Source organism: Canis aureus, chromosome 29 (genome assembly GCF_053574225.1).
Source record: "Canis aureus isolate CA01 chromosome 29, VMU_Caureus_v.1.0, whole genome shotgun sequence".
Taxonomy (NCBI): domain Eukaryota; kingdom Metazoa; phylum Chordata; class Mammalia; order Carnivora; family Canidae; genus Canis; species Canis aureus.
The window spans coordinates 8,471,324-8,495,591 of record NC_135639.1 but is presented as its reverse complement, the minus strand read 5'-3'; the positions used below and the strand labels follow the sequence as shown (position 1 = coordinate 8,495,591).

The window sequence follows — 24,268 nt, the reverse complement described above, 5'->3', positions numbered from 1 at the left end:
CTGGTTCCTTATGAGAAATGTGCTAATTTGAATTGTTTTTCCCTTCTAAGTGTTGTGTTGTTTTTCTCTGGCTATTTTCAAGATGTTTTTCTTCATCTTATTTTTTTTAGAAGTTTGACTCTGCTGTATCATGAAGTAGATTTCTTTGAGTTTATCTTGTTTGGAGTACTCAGCTTCTCAAATCTGTAGGTTTATGTATCTTGCCAAATTTGGGAAATTTTGAGCCATTATTTTTTTAAGAACTTCAAAAAAATTTAAAAAAAAATTTTTTTTTAGCTCCAGGCACTCTTCCTCTCCTTCTGGGACTTCAATGACACAAATTTTTTATCTTTTGTTATAATTTCACAGGTATCTGAGATTTTGTTCATTATTTTAGCCTATTTTCTCTCTGGTCAGTTTGGATAATTTCTGTTATTCTCTTTTAAAGTTCATGTATTCTTTTCTCTGTCTTCTCCATTCTGCTGTTGAGCCTACCCACTGAGATTTTTAAATTTTGGTTATTATATTATTTTAGGCAAAAACTTTCCTTTTGGTTCTTGTTGCGGCTTTTATTTCTTTGATGATATTTTGTATTTCTTTGCTGAGACTGCCTAGTTTTTCCTTTATTTCAAGTGTATTTGTAATTACTCATTGGAGCATTTTTTATGATGACTGCATTAAAGTCCTTGTCAGATTATTTTAATCTGTGTCATTTTGGTGTTGGCATCAATTGTCTTTTTTTCATTTAGTTTGAGGTCTTGCTGGTTCTTGGTATGACAGGTGATTTTGATTAAAACCCAGGTATTTGGGGTATTTTGTTATAGGCTCTGTATATTACTTAAAACTTGTGTTTTAGCAGGCTTCCTCTGATATCACTCTAGTGGTTAAACAAGGCCTGCCTGTTACTGCTAGATGGAGGTAAAAGTCCAGGTTCTTCACTTAGCCTCCATTGACTCCCAAAGTGGGAGACTCCTCATTATTGCTGAACAGAATCCCTGTGTATTCTTCATTGATGCAGAGGTTGTGGGGGTGCTGCCTTCCTACTTCTGGGTGTGAGGAGGATGAAAGCTCCAACTCCCACTCAGCTTTTTTGACAATGTTCCCAGGGATTGGGGTGCCTTGTGACGGCCTGGTGAGGGTGTCTAGGCTCCCCAGTTGGCCTTGGCAAAGATGGTGGAAGTGGGGATGGTGGGAGAGGGGACACTCCACATCTATCCTGAAAGGTGAGTTGACTGCACTTGCCAATGGACTGGATGTAAGTGTAGGAGAAAGAGAGGATACTGACTAAACCATTGTGGGGTGTGAGCAATAGTTGATCTGGGAGGTGCTTTTTTCTTTTTTTTCTTATACAAAGGAAAGTTAAAGTGTCCTCATTTGTTCCTACTGGGAGCCAGACATTTAGACAATTGTTTGGGAGGAATAGGCAAGATGCCTACAAATCATCCAAATAGCTGCATGATCTTGAACAAGTACTTTGGCCTCATTTAGTTACTTCATATCTCTAAATCTTGGTTTGATCATCTGGAAAATGGAACTAAAAATATAATCTGCCTCAGAGATAATCCTCTTTGTGAGGATTAAAAGAGACAAAGGACACCCAGAACACAGTGTCTGCTATCCATAAAGAGATCAATGGTGCTAATACTTTCTCTTCACAGTGGAAATGGGATGGGGCTGCCTCTTGTGCCCCTTGGTCTTAGAGGGTTCCACCTACTTCAAGTCCTGGGGATGACATGGGGGGTGTCCCCTTTAAATCACATCTGTGCCCCTGATTGGGCAGTCCACTAAAGAGCTTTCACTTGATCTGACATGTGCTGTGGACACCATGGAAGCTGTTGAAAAGGGTCCAATGGGATCTAGATTGGTGTAGGCCAGGCTTTCTCAACTTCTGCACTATTGACAGTTTGAACCCAATAATTCTTTGTTATGGGGGCTGTCCTGTGTATCATAGAATATTTAAAATCATCCCTAGTCTTTGTCCACTTGATGCCAGTAGTTATCACTATCATCATCATCATCATCATCATCATCATCAAAAACAATTATATATGGAGGTGCTTTGGGATTGTGAGGTTCTATACACACAGTGGTTGTAGGAAGGAAGTGTTCTATTGAGAGACTCGGGGCTGCCTTAACACTACACAGGTCATTTAATAGCCAATCAAATGCATGTTTCCAGCCTTAGAAACAGCCAGATGATAACTCTCTTCCACAATGACTAAGGCAAATGGCAATCAGGGAGAAAGAGATACTGATTTCCTTTGCTTTACTCCTCACATTCTTCCCTGGAGAGATGGGCTGAATAGAAAAAGAGTTCATGAGTAAATCAACTTTCAGTCATTTCTTCAGAAGGGTCAGGCATTCAGAATGGGAAGGCACTCTTGGAAACAAGAAATCTTTATCATACAGATGTCTGAACTTGACATCTGTCCTGTACGAGTCTGGGCCCCCAGACTCCATCTCTCCCTGTCTGTCACATATCAGGACATGCTTTGCAATGTCCAAGTGAGACACGGTGTCAGTTTAGCCAAATTGCCCATGTCCTGTGGCCACAGCTTGGCTGCTTGAGAGCAAAGCAGGAGATGAAGCTGCCAGCTGAAAGTAATGAGTAGCTTCCATTAACCTGCCAATGACTGGACTGACATGAAGAATGAGTCTCAACCTTCCACCTCTGTGACAGGTTGGATAAGTTCAATTTGCTTGAAGTTACACTTGGTGGGAACTTTATGATCACATCTATCATGACAATCTTCTGCTATGTCTGCTTACATTTCTGGAGAAGGTTTGAAGTATAGGGCCAAGTCTCTGCTTTCTTAGAGCTGCTGAATTCTCTGACATGACCAAGAGATGACTATTTCCAGATTAAGGTGGTCTTATTTTGGCACTTACTGGAGAAACTATCAGGTTGATCCAGGTGGGGTAGTCTCCTTAGTCCCATAACCAATGGGTCGATTTCTTCCTCATGGCTGGCACTCTGACACTAATTCTACACTTAAAGCCCAATTTAACTGTATTTGGTGCAAATGGGTGCAATTCAGTAGAACAGCGGCTTCTTTTGTAAGGAATGGGTAGATGGGATAACAGCTTAGTTTTACGATTTGTTTTCTTGGTTGTTAGTAAGTGCAGATCACTACACATGAGAGTAAATAGGAATAGGACTGTATTACAACACGGGGAATATAAGTAATTCAGTCACATGAGCCACTGTGGGGTCAAGAGAGGCAAGAATTGGAAAGTGTCATGTACTATCGTTTCAACTTTTCTCAGTCTCTTTTCATGGCTGGAGACAGCTGTCCTATAACTCTGAGAGTTGATCTGTCTCCATTCTGGCCAATCTCAAGGACCAAGCCTAATATATCCCAGCTTCAGTTCTAGATTTCATCCCAAGGCCAATCGGGTATGGGTAAGGTTAGAGTCAATATTACCAGCAAAGCTGCTGGGTTGAGAGAAGTAGCTCTCACAGAAAGGGCTTTTTAGTAAGTCTGGGAAATCCTTGCTTTGGTTGCTGTTTAGGAAACTACCCCCAAATTTAGTAGTTTGAAAAGACGACCACTTTTCCTGATTCTGTGGGTTGAGAGTTTGAATGGGGTAGAGGAAAGTAGGCATGTCTGTTTTTCACTTGATTTTCACTGGGGCTGGAATGGCTATAATGGCTTCTTTACTCCTACCTGGTGGCTCAGCTAGATAGGCTCCAGGCTCTGGGGCTGCACCAGCTCAACTGGAGTTGTGTATGTGGCTCTCCAGCATCTGGGTTCCTTCCTCTTCCAGGAAGCCTCTGGGCCTGTCTCTCCCCAGTGCCTTTGCATGTGGCCTCTCTACTAAGATGGCCTAGCCAGACTTCTCACACGGCAATGTAGGGCTCCCAAGAGGCAAAAAGCAGAAACTTCTAAGCCTTCTGTAGGCTTAGGCTCAGAACTGGCATGATGTCACTTCTGCATTTTATAGGTTAGCGTGATTGCAGGCTCAGTCCAGATTTAAGGGGAGAGGTTCTACACAAAGCCTTGGGTCCTAGAAGGTGTGGTTCATTGGGGATTATCAGAATAACCCAAGGGCATCTACTACAGAAGATGACCAGGTCAACTTTATTTAATTAACTAGCTGCTCCCAGAAGGTGTACATGTCCTAAATAAAGCAAAGCTAGCTAGCCTCACTGACCACGGAGACTAGCACTGATCTGCAGTCTTGCCCTCAGCCCAGGGGAAAATCCCTAGTTTGAAACACAACCATGAAATGGTGCTGAGTTACTTATTGTTGACCCCTTTCAGATCTTGCCTTCACGTCTTACTGGTAGACTCCTCCATTACTTCCTAAAGGGCCTCCCAACTTCCCAAGTATCTTTATTGTAACATATCCTACTGTGCTCTGGTCCAAAATTGGTCTCCCTGCCACTGCAGTTTTTCTCTCTGGTCCTTGTTCTGGCTCTGCCTCTCCTCTCCCTGGTCCCTTACTTGGAATGCCCTTCCTTTTTCATCTGTATTCACATCAGTCCTTCCCACAAGACCACAGGTCCTCCCTTTCCCTGCCACCCCAGGCCACAAGGATCGCTCCTGTGTACCCTCAAGGGGATTCCCGAATTGTAACATAATTATATTCAATTCAGGAGTCAGAAGGAACTAAGGAGAGACAACTGAGTCTAACTTTCCACTGAGAGTGGGAATCCCTTCTGTGGCAGAAGGGAACAGGCAGCCTGGTTGAACATGTGAGCTCTGCAGTCAGATTAGCAGGACCGAATCTTTGCTCTGTCAGTTACCAGCCATCATCCTTGGTGTTCTCTTCTGGAATTGGAGAGATCAGTACATCCGTAGAAGATTAAACAACTATACACCTGTCAAGCATGGCAAGGAGCCACTGTCTTCATTCCATTGTAATTCCCTCCATCCTCTACTTGAGGGTTTTGAGGCCATCTGTATTTTGCAGAAGCTCATTCTGTAGTTTGATAACCCAAATGAACTTTAGAATGTTCTTCCTTTATGGAACTGCAATTTATCTATTTCTACCTCAAAACTATTGGTCATTGTTCCATTTCTGGAATGACACAGAAATCTAGACAATCTCTTTTCTGGAAGTCTCTCAGATATTGAAGGCAGCTATTATGTTCCCATGAAATCTCTTCTTTAGTACAACTCCCTGTTTCCTTTCACCATTCTCAATACATGGTTTTAAGGTCCTTGGTCTCGTCTAAGCCTTGGCCAGAACAGACTGTCCTCCCTACCCTGTCACTTGTTCCTTTGGCATCTAAAGCTTACAGATATGTCTCCAGCCACCAACAGAACACATCAGCACACCAAGCGTTCCTCAATGACCAGCACCACCTCCTGAAAAGGAAGTATCAATTTTAGAATATAATATAAAGGAGACATGGTCCATCTATCCTCTGGGAATTCTAAATTCTACTTTTTATATTATGTTACATCATCAGCAAGTAATATGCCCAAATCACATTAGCATATGCTATAGTAGAGTGGCTTTTCTGAATCACGTTGAAAATCCATTTCTCACTTTTTTCATCAGAAAAGCAATGCCATCAAATCTTGTTTGCACTTTCTCTGAAACCATTTGTCCCAGATCCTTCTCTTTACCCCTCCAGATCTTCTCCTCACCTTTCTCTGCCCTGTCTTGTCCCCAAGAGGCTGCCTATGTGGACCACCTCAGAGGGGCTTCTTCTGGTTTCCGGTTGGGCTCAGTGAGAGCCCTGGCAGGAGACTGGAAGGCAGGAGAAGAGTGAGCTCCTTTTCTGCAAGGTTGGGCTCTCTGCATTCCTCTAGAGTCTCCTCCAGCCAAAGGTGGTAAAGCCCCAGCACTGTGATATTCACTGCTCCCTGTGGCTTCCATGTACCCTACTATTGCCTTTGCAAGTAGTCCTTTATTAAACTCCCTGCAAATTGTCCTAAACTGAGTGTGCCTCAGGAACTGCTGGATACCCTCCCTGAAGATATTGTTGTGATAGGCCCTGTATTCCCTGTGTGAGGTTTCAACTGATAGATTCTTCTCAAAATTTAGTACCAATATAAAAATAGATCATCTTTCTGTGGGCAGAAATGAAACCAGTTGTGCTTGCCTTGGCTGCTCAGAAGCTCAGGGTCAGAGTTAATGTTCACTCTTAGAAATTTCTCTGGTTGGCATATTAATTTCTTCTTCCTTTTCACGGTTTTGATGTTCTTATTCTGCTTTTAATAATCTTATTAAAGGGATGCCTGGGTGGCTAAGCGGTTGAGCGTCTGCCTTTGACCCAGGGCATGATTCCAGGGTCTGGGATCAAGTCCCACATTGGGCGCCTGCATGGAGCCTGCTTCTCCCTTTGCCTCTCTCTCTCTCATGAATAAATAAATAAAATCTTTTAAAAAATAACCTTATTAAAGGTTATTTTATGTTATATTAAGGTTATATTAATAATCTTATATAATATACCTTTTGTAATATATTAAAGTTACATTAATAACCTTAATAACATATCACATATATTCTAAAAGAAGTTACCTTAGATAGAGAGGTAGATAGGCAGGAAGAGATGATGTACCACAACTAGGATGGCCCCAGGTGCTTGAGCCTCCCCACATTTAGCACCAGTCTTTCAAGGTAGGGACTGTTGCAGGTACTAGGGTTGTGGCTTTGAGTGTTCTTCTCATCACAGGTCCACCTATTATCATCAAGGCACATGGTATATCCTTATTCACAAGGCTACCACGGAATTACCCTTGGTGATACCACAGTACCACTTCTGTATTTTTTTTCCTGATCTACTTGTCTAGCAACCCTGCTTGTGGTTAGTTTGGAGTGAATCCTTAAGTGAATACATGTTGATTCTTGATAACGTACCCTTTCTTTTTTTTCTCCCCTCCATTTGGATGAGCCATTTGTTTATTAATCCGTAGAAGAATTTTAGGAAGGTGTGGGATTCTTGGATGGCTCAATCAGTTGAGCATCTGACTCTTGATTTTGGCTCAGGTTATGATCTCATAATCTCATGATCAAGCTTGTGAGATTGAGTTTCACATTGAGATTCTCTCCCTCCCTTTGCCTCTGCCTCTTCCCCACCCTGCTCACACTTTCTCTCTCTCTAAAATAAACAAATCTTTAAAAAGAAAAAAAATTAGGAAGGTGTAAATTCAAATTCATCAACCCAGAGTTTCTAGGATACAACTTATTTGAAAGTGGCAGTGCTATTTTGACCTGTTTTCCAGTGAATACCGATAGTCGTGCTCAGATTAAATCCACAAGTTCTTTTTCTGTCCCAGATGAATGTATTTGCACTTAAAGGCTTGAACCATTTTGAATGATCCTGAGCTTTTATATAATCTTCTCACCTGTGTGGGGGGCCTCAGTTTCTTGTTAACCAGGAATATTTTACTGCCTTTTATTTTTTTTTAAGATCACCTCTTCTTTTAAGACGGAAAAGGGTCATATTATCCACTTTATCCAAGTGATGTAACTATGTCCCTTTCCTCCTTTACCTTCCAAATAGAGCTAAACCCACACATGGTATCTTTTTTTTTTTTTTTTGGAGGAGAATTTTTCCTTTGGGTGAGAAGACACAGCATAGTCACTGATGGATTAGCTGAAGTCGGTGGTTCTATTCCCCAGAAGTCAACAGAAGGTCTCTGACAGGTTCATAAGTACCACCCATTTCCTGTTTAGTGACCCAGGAGTGATTCCTATAAGTTCAGAACACTTTTTATATTTTACATGCATGTTTTCCTCTTTTGCCCTGTACCTCTTTTGCTGTGGTTTTTTTCCTCTACGTTTTAGTTTCTGTCACAGCCTCCTGTGGAGCTGCAGTAGGTTTTTGTTGTTGCTGTTACATTTTTTCCGCTTTCTCTATGGGAACAATTTGATTGCATGATTAGAACTGACTTCTTCAGAGCTTCTCATATTCCTGAACTGAATATTGATCTCTTTTCTGAGAAATTTTTTGATTTCTACTTTAATAGGCTTTAGGCTAGTGGTTCTCAATTTGGACTTTCCATTGGAAACATCTGGAGGACTCAAAACAAACAGCGCTGCATGTCTTGGGGCCGTCCCTAGGACTTTGGAATCCATTGTTCCAGAGTGTGCCCTGAACACTAGGATTTTCAAAAGTTCCTCAAGCAATTCTAAAGTGCAACCAGGCTTTAGAACTGTTGGACTCTCTGGGGTCCTGATTCTGAACTGAGTTCAGTGACTAGGGTAGAGCCATCAATTCTGAGAAAACATGGTAGACAACTGATCCTTCTGGTGGATTTGGCCACAGCCCAGACCAAGTCTGTGTTCTCTCTGCTGTTATCATGTGTTGAAACTAGAGAAAGCTCATAGGAGTGTTGTGCTCCTGTCTGGCTTCTTCTGGTGGGAGGTGAGAGTGGATACCCTGAGGGGCCAGAGGACAAGGCAGGGGTTGGAGCTAGGACCTTGCCATGTGGAGGGTAAGCCCAGGGGCTCCTTTCTGAGCCTCAGCCTTCACTACCTGGTGAGTGACATTCTGCCCAAGGCATGAAGAAAATGACAATGAAGTGGAAAGACTGGCCAGTTCTCTAGGAATCTGTCCAAGGCCATGGAGACCTCACACTGTGGGCCTGTGGCTCAGGCACCAGTTAGGCTTTCTCTGACTGGACAGTTGGAGCACACCTTGACAAGAGCTGTCAGGGCTGCCCCTCCCCTGACCTGCAGAGGGCAAGGACCTCTGTGCATGTCTGAAGATCAAAGTAAAGTACCCTAGTTTGTATTATTTTCAAGCCACTTTGCCTTTTTTTTCTATGAGTAGCTTTAGGCAGAGGGCAAGGAAATGTTTTCACAGATTTGCTGGACATTTGTGCACTTGGAATTTCTTTGGTGTTCACAGAGAACTTAGCATTCTAGGGTATCCTATCCCCTCTGGGCCTTCCTGTTCGAGCTGGTTCGCATTCGCTTCCCTATGTGGGGCCCAGCAAACATATCATGGGTTAACTGCAGAGATGCTAATAACAATATTATGACAGATTGTGTCCCAGCTATGGACCCCTGGGTCTGTATATAATCCTACCTGTAGACAGGATGGCCAGTTTGTCTTGGCAGAGAACGAACAACTCACATTTTGAGAATACCAGAGTGAAGTAGGAGGAGGCCTATGTAGAGGCAGGAGTGGAAGAAGTAGAGGATGCCAGGAACCCACAGCTGCTCCTAAGCATTTGCAGAAGGAATCTGATGTTGCTTCCTCAGAAGCAGCTCAGCTGTGATCCCTTATGAATTTTAAATGCCTTAACTGAAATAAATATTTGTTGACCTAATAGAAGAGAAATCCACAATTGTTTAGACAAAGAGGAGCTCTCTGATGTAGAGAAAAAGGAGGCCTTGGTAGGCACCCCTCCATGCCCCAGCTCATTTCCATCTCCTCTCTAACCACCCCCCCCATCCTCCTCTTTCTTGAAAAGCCATTTGTAACCATTACTTGGGTGTCATGTTCAGTGATGAAGTGCATTCTCGCCCTTTGCTTTGGCGGCTGCGTGCTGGAGCAGGCCTGGCCGCGGAGGTGAGAAGAGGGCCGGCCCCTCTCTGCCCGAGGCCCATGAATCATGTCAGGCTGGCTGGTAACCTGAGCGCCACTCGCCCCTCACCACGGACCTCCATGACACTCCTGCCAACTTAATTTCAGCCTAAGGGATGCTTTTAAAAAGATTTTAGAGCGCAAAAACATCTCCTCAAAAGAATTGTAGTTACATTAAAAACTAATTATCAGAGCTTAGGGATATAGATCCACTGCCATATTTTACACAGAGAGCAATTCATCTCCCAGACCCTGAAATATCATTACATAATAGGTTAAGGACACCAACCCAGGGGATACTGGGGAAAAGGTAGTAAAATCACCAAAGGCCTGGAAATGACGAGCCATGTGATTATGACAAAATAGCTCTGCCCTCCTGCTACAGCAATTTCTAATATGACACAATTTTAAAGTAACGCATCCTAAATGAGCCCATGCATAAAAGTGTGGGTAAGCGTTGTTCGTCTGGGGCCCTCAGGTTACATGTGATATTTAGATTTGAAAAGCTTGGCTTTTTTGGCACAAAGAACCCGATGTCGCAGTGAGGAAAAAGGTGCTGAGATGCTTGCATTGTCCGTGGGTGGAGTAGAGGGCTTGCCACAAAGAGGATGGTGCCAGGTATTCCTGTGTGTTACCTTATTTATGTCTGGCTCACAACACAACAAGTTAATGAGGATGAGGAACTATTGTCATTTATTGCTATTTTGCAGTTGAGACTATGCAAATCAGTCAGGATGTTTTTGGTCGCGGCAGAAAACCCAACTCAAATTGGCTCACATGATAATTTATTATTCGAGTCACTGAGAGATCCAGAGTTAATGGCAGGTTTGTCACCCAGTCAACGGTGTTATCAGGGTCTCCGTTTTCTTTCCATGTGTCTGCTTTGCCTTCCAGGGGGTCCACTTTCTTCTCAGGCGGATTCTTTTTAGGAGTGCAGGATGGCTGCCTGCAGCTCCCAGAATTCTGTGCTTCCCTCTTTACCCCCAGCGGGGTGTCCTTGTTCCCACATTCCCTTCACGATCCTGGGGCTCCCTCTGATTGGACTAGCTTGGGTCACATGGCCATGGCTGAAGCATTGACATGGCCTGGGGTGGTGGTGAATGAGTTGATTGGTGTAGCTTAAATCCCTTTTGCTACCCTGGAAGTTGGCATTACAGTCAGTGTTCTTGGATCCATGAGGACCCCAAAATGGAAGCCTGAGGGAATGGGGGCAACACCAGATGTCCATGAGGGACAGGGATAGCAAGGAACTGGTAGGTGGTTCATGCAGGCAGTTAGTGACAGAGTCTGAACTTGGACCCAGGCAGCCTTACTCAAGAGCCCTTTCTCTATGCCATGGTCCTCCCAACATTCCCTAACTCTTAAAGTCCTTTGATGAATATCTTATATACATCTCTTATGATTTCTTCACTAGGAACATCACTCTGTACCTAAGTGATGCTAACTTTTGGCAAACAATAATTCCAGAAAACTATAGGACATAGTTTCTTATGACATGAAGTGGTAGAAAGGGCACTGGGTTAAGAGTTGGCCCTTGGTCACCCCATTAACCTTGGACTGGTCACTTCACCTTACAGGGCCTCTCTTTTCCTCATTGATGGGTGAGGGGTGATGCCTCCCCTTATGCACCTGGCTGAAGTGTTTTAGGATTCAAACAAGAGACTGCTGTTTAGAAGAATCCAAAAACACTAAACATTTGTGTCATAAATGATTATTATACATAGGATCATGATCGGTTTTGTTCCAGATATGAGAAACCAACACTAGAAAAGGTCTCTTTTAAGCCTCAGACACATATGCTAATTTAACAAAGTTTTATAGCAATATAGCCTATCAGTATCACCCAAACAGAAAATCAGCCGATCTTCAGGGATGTTTCATGAAACCTATGCCCAGGTGGCAGGATATGCATTCGTAAGAAGCTTTTAGTTGCCTCTTGTTGAGGTATGATGATTATATATGTAAATGTTATTCTACTTTTAATTAAACTACAGCCTCATTGAAATGGAAGGTGGAAAGATCCTGACCAGCTCCATTTCAAGATACAGTACTCTTATTAGGTAGAAAAAAGCACATGGAGATAGTAGGCATCACATGGAACTCAGAGATGAGATCTTTGTCCTCTCCCATCCCCAGCCCTGCCTTCTCTGAGGCTTCATTACGAACAGAGACAGGCAAACGAAGCCCATGCTTACAAAAAAATGAAGGAGTCAGCCAAAGATTTGATATGGTTTCTCCAACAGATAGTTTTAAGGGTAACTTGTGGCCTTTTAGGAATAATGTGATCACCAGGCGTGCTCACTGACTTGGGTTATTTGTTGTTTTTGATAGGGTGACCACCAAGGTGACTCAGGCAGGGAAGTCAATGGCATCCTTCCTTCCTTGCTTCATGTATTCATTCCACAGTTATTTATTGAGAGCCTACTATGTCTCAGGCACAGTACTAGGTGCCAGGGATGTGACAATGAATAAAAGAGATGACAATCCCTGTCCTTGGGGAGCTTACTGTCGAATGCCTTTCATCTCCTCCTTTGGGATTCATAGGACAAGATAGAGCACCTCAAGTTGATTTGAAACCCTATATGAAGAGTGGTAATTTAAGGCTTGGGTGGGTAGAGCCTCTGGAGATGTACCTGAGGCTCTGGTTGGTTTCCTCCAAGCCACTGCATGAGGGCGTGGCCGACCCATCCTCTGTGCACCAGCCATACCTGGATTCGTGTAGCTCCTTATAGTTACCGCACTTCCTCTCATCTCTGAGCTTTCTTTGTACACGTTCTTTTTCTGCCCTGAACATGACTTCCAGTCCACCTTCTCTACCCTCTGTCCTCTGCCTGCCCAACTCCTGCTCATCCTCCCAATGTTAGATTACCTGTTATTTTTGCTGGTAACCTTCTCCCACACCCTGAAGTCTGTGTTAGGTATCCCTGCTAAATATTTTATGACTATGCTTACCTATGCACATGTTTAGCTGTCTGACGCCCCACCAGACTCTAGCCCCTGGCCTGACTTGGTCACCACTCTATCCCAGAATCTAGCACATGGCTTGGGGAGGGTTGGAGTCTTGAGAAGTATTTGCTGATGGACAAGCAAGTTCTTACCTTCCTCATCATCAGACGCATGATACTTCCTAATCTCTATTTCTTATTTGACCTCTCGGTGGCACACAGCACTTGTAACAACTTCCTTCCTAAAACTCTTTGCTCCCTGGCTTCTGAACCACTGCGCTTTGCTGGTTTTCTTCCTAGACCTTGGGTCATCCATCTCAACCTCCTTTCTGAGAGTCCACTGACAATGGACAATTGTTGGGAGCCCCCTGAGCATTTCATTTAGAGATTTTATGTATTTATTTAACAAAGAGAGAGAGAGAGACAGAGAGAGAGAGAGAGAGAGAGAGAGAATACAAGCAGGGGGGGAACAGTAGGGAGTGGGAGAAGCAGAGGCCCCGCTGAGCAGGAAGCCTGATGACGGGCTCCATCCTAGGACCCTGAGATCATGACCTGAGCCGGAGGCAGAAGCTTAACCGACTGAGCCACTCAGCTGCCCAGCCCCTGCACCGAGCATTTAAAAAATTTTCCTTCCAGTTTTACTGAGAAGTAATGACCATAAATCAATGTGTTGAAGTTGAAGGCATACAGCATGATGGTTTGATTTACACGTGTTGTGAAATGATCCCCACAATACATTCAGTTCACATCCATCACCCGACCAGATACAATACAAAGAAAAGAAAAACATTTCTCCTCGTGCCGAGAAGTCTCGGGACCCACTCTCTTACGTAGCACCCAGCCGTGCAAGCCATCCCGTCGTACATTCCATCCCTAGTACTTATTTACCTGATAATCGGAAGTTTGTACCTCTAGACCCCTTTCCCCCTCTCCCTTGCTCCCTCCTCTTTTCTGCATCCCCGAGCATCCTGTTGCCTTTCTCTCTCCCAGCTCTTAGTTTCCTTGGATTTTTATGATTCAGGAGAAGCCGATACCACTCCCAAGTTCTAAGGGAGGGTCCAGTGACCCAGGCTAAGCCACTCGGCACCTTCTGAGCCACTGGCCAGGGTGACTGGTCCATGCACTGCCATCCATCCGAGTCATTCCAAATGGCAGGACTCAGGACTTGCCCTGGGGCAGAGATGCTCTCTCTTCCTTAGGTGAGCTGTCGCTCTGGGAGCCAGCCTTTGTGATGAACAACCGTGGATAGCTGAGCTGAGGGGTGGAGAGAAAAAGGAGTTGCTGCAGACCTGCAGGTCCTTCCATCAAACCGGGCTTGTGAGAGCCAGTCGTGGGCACCCCTTACCAGCTCCAAGGCCAGGCTCCACAGGGTCAGCTTGAGTTGTCACCATGGAGGTATTGATGCCACGGGAATCTGTACATCAGGGCATTCTTGTTCGTGTTGTCTCAGAGAGCCTGTTTTGTCCCACTTCCGTCCCTAACCTGGAAGATCCTGGGGGGGGGGGCAGCTGGCTCACAGCACGGTGAGGGTTCAGGAGCATGTGGGCATGACGACCTCCGCTGCTTCACGTGGAACCTGAAAGTCAACACTGCCCTCCAGATTCTGAAGACCTGGCAGTGGTTTCTGACATAGTATCATATTCTGACACACGGCCTGGAGTCCTTTGGTGTCCCCAAGATGAAGTGTCACTGTCCCTGTGCTCCATCCTGACTGCCATCAGCAGGGTCCGGTTTCCCACAGGAGACACCCGTCCGAAGAAACACATCCCTTTGTTTCCAAAGGAGAAAATTTATAGTGAACACCTTCCATTCCTCAGGGCTGTGCGGGTTGAGAAGAAACAAAGGAAGTTAACAGAAAGGTTATTAATGAAATAGTCCATCCAGGATCAATGTTCTCTTAACAGGCAGCATAATCGAATGGGTAAAAAATAACCTTGGAAAATTGTTTTGTTTCTTTTTTTGGTCAGGCTCCACCCCTGACTCATTGACTGATCAGAGTGAGTGCTTTGTACTTTTTTGCTTCTTGGGAACAACTTCCATCCCCTGTGACTCTAAGGAAATGCACCAGCTAAAAGGTGGTGCTTAAATAGTAAGTTCAGTTTATTTGCTATGATCAAGGAATCGAGGAAGGCTCCTCGTAGGAGGTGACTTTTTTTTTTTTAAAGGACTTATTTATTCATTTGGGGATGAAAAGGGCACAGTGACAGAGAGAATGAGTAAGAGAGAGAGAGAGAGAGAGAGAGAGAGAGAATCTCCAGCAGGCTCCACGCTGAGCAGGAAGCCTGATGCGGGGCTTGATCCTGTGACTCTGAGATCATGACCAAGAATCTGACACTCCACCAACTGAGCCACTCAGATGATAAAGGATGTGAATAGATGTTGCGGCCATAAACAACTAAGAAAAGAGAAGGAAGAGAGCAAGGAGCCGTCTAAGTGAGTGAGCGGCATAATCAGAGGTATGGAGACCCCGACGTGGCATAAGAGAGCAGTGGCCAGAATGGGAAGCAGTGGCTGATGTTGTGGAAGGAAGAGGTCTGATGGGCTCCCTTCCATGAGACACCCCAGTGGTGAAGCCACGGAAGCCCCACATTTCTGCGTCATTGTCATCATGATTATCGTGGAAAGCCAGAGAGGACCTCCAGGGGGAACATGTGAGCCTGAGTTCCACTGATCTCCCTGCTGTAACTTTCCCCCATGGTCCTTTGGACTGGCCGCTTGGGATTTATCTGGCTGCATGAATTGCCTGCGAGCTCACACACCCGTGGGCTAAGTCAGAGACTCAGCGACAAAGCTGAGAACTGGGTGTGTTAGGTGGGTCTGTGACACTCCCTGGAGGATTCCAGGCACTTAGAGGAATGAATGGATTTTTAAAAAAATTTATTTATTTATTCATGAGAGACACACAGAGACATAGGCAGAGGGAGAAGCAGGCTCCCTGCAGGGAGCCCAATGTGGGACTCTATCCCAGGACCCCAAGATCACGCCTTGAGCCTAAGGCAAATGCTCAACCACTGAGCCACTCAGACGTCCCGGAATAAATGGATTTTTGCTAAGACATAAATACAGCCTTTTTATTGGTGACAGATATGCCTGCAGTCCTCACCGGTGAGGGCTGGTCGGGTTATTGTGGCCAAGTTGTTTTCAGAGAAACTTGCTAAGACATCAGAAGATACGGGGGTAGTGTTGGAGCCTGGGGGGCCGGCTCACTCCTATGAACCCAGGGCTGGTTTGGGGGGCAGCAGACAGGCACAGAGGTGAGGGAAACTGACCCCGTTTGAAGCTGAAGGTGAATCTATAGCCTAATCCTGCTTATCCAAAAAACATTTGTTGAGAACCTCCTATGTTCCCAGCACTGGGCCAGACTCTGATGATACAGAGATAATTAAGTCATGACCCAGCTCCCAAGGCACTTGCTCTGTAAGTGGCCACACTCCAATGTAATGTTCAAGGTCTTGGGCTCTCAAGCCAGACTCTTCCAAGTTTGAATCTCTGCCACTTATTAACTGTGTGACCTTAGGCAAGTTACCAAACCTCTCTGTGCATTAATCTGCTCACTTGCAAACCAGGGATGATGAAAGTTCTTACCTTGGAGGGTTGCTGTGGGGATGAAGGGACCTATGTGCACGAAGTACTTGGTATGGTTCATAGCTAGTGGTCACTAAAGCTCTAACTTTATGTCCAGCCCGAGAGATGAATGCCCTCCACAGTGATAGGAGCCGTGATGGTGGTATATCTAAGAACGGAGGGAGTGGTCCTGTAATTCTGGACATCACTTCCTCTTCACTAATTTTTTTTTCAGGTGTGTTAATGCCTGCGTCTTGCGGGTCAGGCCATGCTCTCTGCTTTTCTGCTCGAGCACAGGAAGTTCATGCATTTTACTTGGGGCTTCTTGGTGGAGACAAATCTATTGGAGTTTGGTTATCAACACACATTTTCTGACAACTCATGCATTTGTTCGCCAGACATTAATGGGTCTCCTGGTGTCCCAGGCACTGGGGATGCTCAGATGAACCTCGTCTCACTCTTAATCTTTTTATGTCTAGCACAGGAGCCAGACTCAACAGGAAACCCTGTACACAGGCTCATGCCTGCTGCCGCCACCTCTGAGCCACAGTATTAATGCTAACAACTCCAATGACAAAAGCTAACACTTATTAAGTGCTTACTGTGTGCCAGGCACTGCTCTGGGGTTTACCTGGTATGACTTCTTTTCATCCTCAGGGAAACCCCAGGAAGTGAGGACCATTATCACCGCCACCCCCCCTCACCCCTGAGAATCTGAGGCTCAGAGAAGTTAAATGATTTTCCTAAGGACACAGAAGGCCGCCATCTGCCATTTGTAGTTGTTATATACACTTATGCTCAGTGCCAGAATGTTGTCATTCTCAGCAAAACCTCCTGTTGCCCTCAGAAAGCCCCGAGTTTCAAAAGACTTTCTGGTTCTTATGGACCAAGTGCCTCCTCTGACTACTGCTGCTATGTGGGGTCAACATGCACCAGCTATTTAGAAGTTTTAGAAGTTTACCCAATTCCAGAGGCTTATTTGGTCAAAATCTTACCCATAAATGTGTTTCCATACATACGTGAACCCAATAAAATCAATCATAGTTTTCCCCCAAATCTTCTGTGATCCAAGTTTTAGTAAGAAGGATTGCTTTTATCTTCAACAAGTGAGATTTCAAACAAACAATAGTTAGTTTCCCTACAGTGACATTTGCCTGGTTTACGACAGGGTCCTGGCAAAACTGAGAGCAATCAGATCTAGGGTTGGAGCAGGCTTACTGACAAGAAGTGCTGGCTCAGGACAAAAAATCAATCAAGCAAAAAACAAGTGCAGGTGAGGGGTGCCTGGGTGGCTCAGTCGATTGAGCATCCGATGTTTGGTTTCAGCTCAGGTCATGATCTCAGGGTGATGGGATCCAGCCTGGTGTCAGGCTCCCCATTGAGTGTGCAGCCTGCTTAAGATTCTCTCTCTCCCTCTTCCTCCCTCTTCCACTCCATCCTCCCACACACACTCTCTCAAAACAAAACAAAGCAAAAAACACACTAATGGGTTCAGGTGATCCCTTGTGAAGGAAGGTAAGAAGTGAAGGCCACACGAGAGTATTTATTTAATGCCTTCTGTGTACTGGCACAGTGTTCAAGACCCTTGGTGTGCACTATTGGAGTAATTTGTGACAATAAAAACTCCCCACACAAAAAGTTACCTCTGCCACTCTGTTCAGAAACAGTTCTCACCTAAGAAAAGAAAGGAAAGCCATAAAACTGTGTAATGCTTTAGAGGCGTCATTGGCCTTTCGGCTGAGTGCAAATTTGGTTTGTCCAGCCGATCTCTATGTCCTGGACCAGGGGGTGGCTAACTTTTCCTGTAAAGGGTGGTTAGTAAATACTTCAGGTTTTGCAGGCTATACAGTCTCCGACTCAACTACACAACTCTGCTACTGACATGTGAAAGCAGCCACAGATAACACATAATGAAGGGGAATGGGATTGTGTTTCAATAAAACATTACTTATGGATACTGAAAATTGAATTTCATGTAATTATCATATGTCATGGAGGATTCTTCTTTGGATTAAAAAAAAAACACTTTTAAAAAAAATGCAAAAACTAAAACCCATTGTGAGCTCACGGGCCATACAAAAATAGGTGGCAGTCCAGATTTGGCCTGAGGCTACAGTTTGCTGACCTTCCTCATAAAGGAAAACCCTAACTTGTAGCTGGATAGAAATCATACATGAGTAACAATAAGCCTCGAGGGGGAAAAAGTGAGCTTTAGAATAGCTGTCTTTAAATGTGGTCACCCTAAAGACTTAAAAAAATTTTTTTTAAAGATTTTATTTATTTATTCATGAGAGACACAGAGAAAGAGAGAGAGAAGCAGGCTCCATGCAGGGAGGCCGATGTGGGCCTTGATCCTGGACTCCAGGATCACGCCCTGAACTGAAGCCAGACGCTTAACCACTGAGCCACCAGGTGTTCCCACCCTAAAGACTCTTGAGAAATGAATCATCATCTGTTAATCCAGATATTTATGTGTGATTTCCATGCTGGCTGATGAGTTTTCAGATTATTGAGTAGATCTGATGGCAGGTTAAATAGTTGGCTCTCCAAATCCTAATTCTGGTGTGGGAGCAAAGGGGAATTTGGATATATTTAGGATTTTGATGAGATAGAGAGTTGAACTTGAATTTGCTGCCAAGATGCATGTTTTAGCAATTGTTACCCCTGCCTGCTTCAGAAGGCATTAGTTCGTGGTAGGAGCTGGTGGTGTGTGTGAGAGCTGGCCGTGCATTTTTAAATCACCATGTGCAATTCATGTGCTGTTTGTACTTAAGCTCACCTTTCTGTGCAGGCACCAGGATAGCCCACCTGCCATACCCAATGAGGAGCATCACTCTGAATGGGTTCCTGCCATTACCACTTCTTTCCCACTTAGGGAGCATATGTCATTTCAATATCTAGAAAACCAACAGATTTGAAGAGGCTGCAGACTGCAGCGTTCAGGGAACCATTATTGAAAGCAAACAAACATTTAGCAAAGGGGGGAAGTTGGGGTGGGGGAGGCAGGAGAGGTGGAACAAGCAAGCAGTTGATGCCTCTGCTTCTTTGAAGGGAAAAATTGAAGGTTAAAAGCATTTTTTTAAAATCATCCTGGGAAATGTAATTGGCCCACCTGATCTGTGAAAAGCAAGCTCTCGGTCACCTAGCATGCCACATGTTGAGTTTCTCTCCAGCCACCCGATCTTTCTTTGAGGAACAGAGCTTTGTCTTAAGTAAACATTTAAGGCCTAATTGGATCATTGGTGTGGTGTCACAGTAATTAATGCACAGCTTAGAGTCACATAAGTCCTGAGCAGCACCAAGTCCTGCTGTGAAGTAAGAGAAGACCTGTGGGATCCAGCCAATGAGACTCACGCACGATTGTTCTAGGCGATGAGGAAGAAATAGCAGGTGTATTATACAGAAATTAAAAAAAAAAAAATCTCAACAGTGGCTTTATTATTATGCTTAGCTAAGGATAGATTAAAATGACCTCCAAAGAGGGAGTGTGATGTTCTCATTGGTTTTATGTCTTGGTCGTTGGTTAAGAATGGGACACAGAAACCAACCTGAGCTGATTTCAGCTTAACAAAGAAATACACTGTAAGCATGCAGGGGAGTTTTTCTAGAACCCAGGAACAGTGCAGCTAGATCCTTGGGATGGAGCGGTGCTGAGTAGGAGAGCTTACCGCGTGCACCTCAAATCTGCTGTCTTTCCTCTCTGTTTTCCCTCTGTTACAAGTTTGCTTCCCCTGGTATTCTGGTAGATGTCCACCAACCAGCTTTCTAGCGGGAGAAAGCCTGGATTCGGAGTGTTTGCCAATTCCCATCATGCAAATCCTCCCACCATGGCTGATCCAGAGCTACCAACGTGAAAGTGGAGCTGGGAAAAGATGTCCAATAGCACGCCATTATACAGCATTTTCACCAGGCTTTCAGGAGCAGAGACACTAATAAAATGTAAAATAATAATAATAAATGTAACCATAATGCAGAATAATTAGGAAGTGATTTTTTTTGGAGTATTACCTTTGTTTTTAATAGAATTTATTTAATTGTAAGTTTACATAATTTAATTTTAAATAATGGCTGCGTTAACAAATTTCACTCACGAAATTCCTGATGGCTTAGAGATCAGCTCTTGGGAGCTAGTACGCATGAGCTGATTCCATGATTCCAGCACATTGCTGGGTTTTTTTCGGCTTAAGTGCACGGCTCAGGGAAGCAGTGCCCGGCACCCCACCCCCCAGCTCCCTCTCCCACGGGGCCTCCTTCAGGACCTCAGGCCCAAGTCCACAGTCCAGGAAGAGAGAATGGGCTTGGTTGAGCCTGTTCTAATCTGGCCAGTCAGCTGTGCTGGGGGTGGATGGAGGCTCCTCTTTCCAGGAAGGGGCGGGGATACTGTGTGGTTGGAATTTCCAGCAGCTTCCTTGTCTGTGGGAAATATTCAGAAGGTAGTGTTTGTTCCAGACTTACCATGTACTGGACACTGCTGGAAACACATCTCATTTTGTCTTCAGGATTGTGTGAGCTGGGTGTTTTTGTCTCCATTTTACAGAGGAGGACTCTGAGGCCCAAGGACGCCCGAGTCCTATTAGTGACTTGCTTAAGTTCTAGCCAGTAAGTTTAAATCACAGAGCTTGGAATTCATATTCAAGCCCATCTTTACCCCCAGAGGCTTCTTTCCACCAACCGGTTGCCTCTCATGTGGAGATACTGTGCAAGGACACTTGGCCCACAGAAGTCAAGTTTCTGACCCTGTGCGGGGATTGCAATCCTGCCTCCTCCCAGCAGATAGGGAAGAGGGGGTCGAAGGGGAGAGGGTGCATAAGAGATATAGGAGCAAAGGCATGCATTATTTCTACCCCCAAAAAAACCCAATCTCTCTGTGGCTGCCTCTCTTCTTTCCTCTGGTCTCTGGGGGGCAAGGGGCAGATACTGGCTTCATTGTAATTTTGGGTTTTGGTGCAGATCACATAGTTGAATAGGAGTGTGGATGCTCAGTTTTTTTTCTTTTTTTAATCCTTATTCATTGTTTGCCTTGCCTGGCCACTTTTGTGTGTTCCTGCCCCCAGGTATTGGGCCCAGTCAATTCTTCCTGCAATTAGTATTCATGGTCAGCTGAGCAGAACTAATGCAACAAACCGTTTTTACTTTGAAGGTCATATTACAGGCTTCCGAGCTCCTGCGGAAAAGGCTCTTTATGAGTAAGTTCTTCTTGACTATCTCCAGGAATTTAATTTTCCCTCTTCTGAATTTTCAAGCCCGCCTATTGAAATCTTCAATGTCATTCCCCAGGAAAACACCCAACACCAGACAGATAACCGGATGTAGCCAAATTGTTAGTATTTAAAAAAAAAAAATCCTTTCTTCCCTGGGGCTGCAAGACACGTGCGTCTGTGCCCCGGCCTGTGTGGGAGTGGCACCTGTCTCCTCCTTTCACTGTTTCCTGTGATATGTGTCTGTCATTACTATCAGTTGCATTAATTAAAAAAAAAAAAGCCCATTCATTTAAAATTGATAAAAGGAGGGTGCTGAAAATTCTGACTTCTGATTATTTTTAAATTGTAGTCAGTTATTGCAGGTAATTTCCCAGATAGCATAAGAAGCAAGTAATAGTCTTTTAAAAAAAGAGTCTTAAGTTTTTTTTTTTTTAAGAATTGTAAAATGGCTTCTTTGTACTGAAGGTGTGATACCAATTAATATTTAAAGGAACAAAAATGGTCAGAAAATTCTTTTAGCTGCCCTGGAAAAATTCGAATTAGTCCAGAACGATGGCATAAATCAGCTAATTTACATCTGGCATAATGTTGTGAACACACACTATCTCTCTGCTTTCAAGATGTGCGGACAACACTATTTTGTCCTACTTTCTTTCTTTTTATCCTCCTTATAGTTAAAGATAGCATCGGAGTTTTCACTGATGCTCTTCAGAGCATATTACATGAAAAAACAAAATCTAAGAAAGAGGTAATATCTGTCTTTTTAAAAAAGATACCTTTAATTCTTGGTTTCTAAACTTCATGTCAGATTTTGTTTACGTTTTTCTTCTCAGACTAAAAGACTAAAAAAAGATTTTTTACTAATTTCTAAAGATACACTTCTTCTTTTGAAAACAGTGAGTCTAATGTCCCTAAGATACTGTTTTCCATTTTGCTTTGGCCACTAGGAAGCTCTGAACCAAAATTGTGGCTGGCTTTTAGCAATTTGTGGGATCCTCTGGTGCTGAGTCAGGGGAATAAACCCCCAACTCTGGATTCCAGTCCACAGCAGTCATTTACCTTCTCTCTTATTCAGTTAAATTTTGTTTATGGATTCCTATAGGCCATCTTCCTCTCTCCTCCACATTATAAACATGAATGAGGTAGATGGAGTGTGCTACAAAAATTTGCTTACTGAGGAAATGGTGAAGTTCCTGAGAAGGTGACTCCTGTTTCCACCTGGAGTTGAGGGCTCCCAGCTGGGGGTCTTGCCCCACTGACATCTCCCACTCAAGTCCTCCCTCAGTGCTGGACCTTTTGGTGCAAAAATAAAAAAATACAGGCAGATGACAAGGAGGCTGAGGGGCGCTTAGCACAGAGGCCCAGGAAGCTCCCTTTCCAAAGGGCTCTTAGACTTAATGGGAGGAAGCATTTTTGCTATTTGTGGATGAGATCTTCCTCCTGTAGGGGCTTGGGAGCCCGGCCTCGGTAAACGGGACAAGAGCCTACCAGGCTGGTGAGTGTGCACAGATTAGAGTCTGCAAACCCTTTTATGGTGGCATATGCTGCTTCTATCTCCGTAGACATACATGTACACACAAATTTGAAAACATCATTGTCTTTCCCCCCATCCCTTCCTTTCCTCTTTCTGTCCCTGCCAGTTTTCCTATGGAGGGTGTTCCTCATCAGGACCCCCAGAGACCACATCTGCCTTGAGAGAATATTATGTCTACCCTTCCCCATCCTCGCAATAGGGAGAACAGGAGGTCTCCTTTGAAAATACCTCTTCGCCTGTATAAAACTGTATAAAGCTGCAGCTGCCTCTGGAAGAAAAAGTAAAGGTGAGTTTTCTTTCTTATAATCTGTTTAATTAATAAGGTTCCTAAACAAACAAACAAACAAACAAACACATACAATGCAAGGCCATTTTTTTTTGGATCTGATTAAAGTATAAGATCTATTTTCTTGCAACACACCAAATGATAATGACTTTTTTCCTCCCTGAGAATGCTGCAGACACAGAATCCAGTCCATCAACTATTCATTTCTAAAAAACAAAAGCAAAAAAACAAAACAAAACAAAAAAACCAAAAAACAAAAACACCCTCAACTCTCGCCTCCCCCCCCAAAAAAAAACTCTGTTGGTGAATTTCTTCTCAAAATGTGTGTTTAGGACAGCAGAAATTTCTGACAAGTCAAGTACAGGTGATTAAAGCTTGCAATGTAAATCAGTTAACATCTGTAATTTTCCTTGTTCTTGAATGCTATTAGTTATTTCAAGAGTAAAAAAGGATGTTTTACTTAATTTTTTTGAATCTTACTAGGTACCCGTAGCTTAACTTAATGATTTGTATAAGTGATAGTAATTGCTAGGACTACAGTTGAGTATTATTTGCTATAAAATGAACATGGTTATATGTCCAACAGAACTAGCAAGGGACAGAAATGCAGTTGTATCCAAGAGAAAATAATTATAGCAATAATCAGTGTAATTCATGATAATGGCTGAATTGAATTTCACACCATAGCTCCAAGCACTTACATTTAATGAATGTAGTTTGTGCTTGTTTACTAAAAAGGTTTTTAGCAGAAAATCGATAATGTAACTTCAGTGTTTCTAATTGCAAATGCAATTATTTTTTTTAAAGTAGCGGTTCAATAAGGATTTTGTAGAGAAAATTGAGGTATGTGAGTGCTGCACATGCTGGCGCTTTAATTAGTCTACCTGTACATTAGTGCTATGGCGCCTTAATATCTATTTATTACAACATATTGATTAAAATGGATTTGTATTCAATTTTAAGGCTAGCTAATGTAATGGACATTGAAACTTTTCTGGAAGCATTGGCTGGGATTACAACATGTCACTGGGTAATGAGGCTTTCCTTCAAGAGGTGATTTCAGAAATCATCCTACAAACCCAATAGTGGGGCCAAGGAGGGGAGGGCCAGGCTATGTGCCAGTTTCCATGGAACGAGTGGCAGGGACATGTGTGGCGTTTGGTAAAAACAGGAGGTGTGTGGATTTATAATGTGACTGCAGGTTTGTGCTTACTTGGGTAAACTTCTGTGTGTGCGTTTTCCAAGCCCAAGATATGCTTGAGGAGG

General features: G+C 43.8%; 1 long non-coding RNA gene across 3 annotated transcripts in view; it reads left to right on the top strand.

Moving 5' to 3' along the window:
* Positions 1 to 21,043: 21,043 nt before the first annotated feature.
* Positions 21,044 to 24,268, top strand: part of LOC144300983 (uncharacterized) — an 87,840-nt gene continuing 84,615 nt past the window's right edge. For all 3 annotated transcript variants that reach the window (XR_013367730.1, XR_013367731.1, XR_013367729.1), the window contains exons 1-2: positions 21,044 to 21,167; positions 22,823 to 23,002. This is a non-coding gene — a long non-coding RNA (uncharacterized LOC144300983). The remainder of the gene's footprint in view (positions 21,168 to 22,822; positions 23,003 to 24,268) is intronic.